Genomic DNA, 545 nt, shown 5'->3' with positions numbered 1-545 from the left:
CAATATCCTTATCACTTGCATTCTGCTTTTCTCAAAATTCTATAACCCATCTAGGCTCCTAAATATGTCTATGCAAACCCCAAATTGCAATTGTTATAATTTAAACATTGCTTAGTTTGTTACCTAATAATATTCTACACCATCCTTGAGTTGCGTGAGTTTGAACTGCAATCAAAAAGACTCTGGATTTTCTATTTAACACCTGGAGTTTATGTGGTAGAAGAATCACTAGTAATGTTGAAATGGCGGTAGTATCCTTGGTGATCCTTTTAGAAACTGATAAATAAACTCGAAAGGGATGTGGGCGTAGTCAAAGCTGGTACGTCGATAGTTGCATCGTTTTTACGCAGATATAAGTTGTTGATGGTTCATGTGATTTTATAAATTTTTCTTTCTCTTAGTTGGGAGTAAGATAGGACGGTTTAGCATTGAAATTCTGCCCACTTTCGTCAATTTTTGTAAGCTTTTCAGTTTTAGGCTTAACCACAGAATCATATTTGTAGCGGCTTTTGAGGTGCTTATGGTCTTTTCCCCCAATATGATGC

This window comes from Trypanosoma equiperdum (assembly GCF_001457755.1).
Source record: "Trypanosoma equiperdum strain OVI genome assembly, contig: ctg_212, whole genome shotgun sequence".
In the NCBI taxonomy this organism is placed as follows: domain Eukaryota; phylum Euglenozoa; class Kinetoplastea; order Trypanosomatida; family Trypanosomatidae; genus Trypanosoma; species Trypanosoma equiperdum.
Note: the sequence above shows the minus strand (reverse complement) of the source record.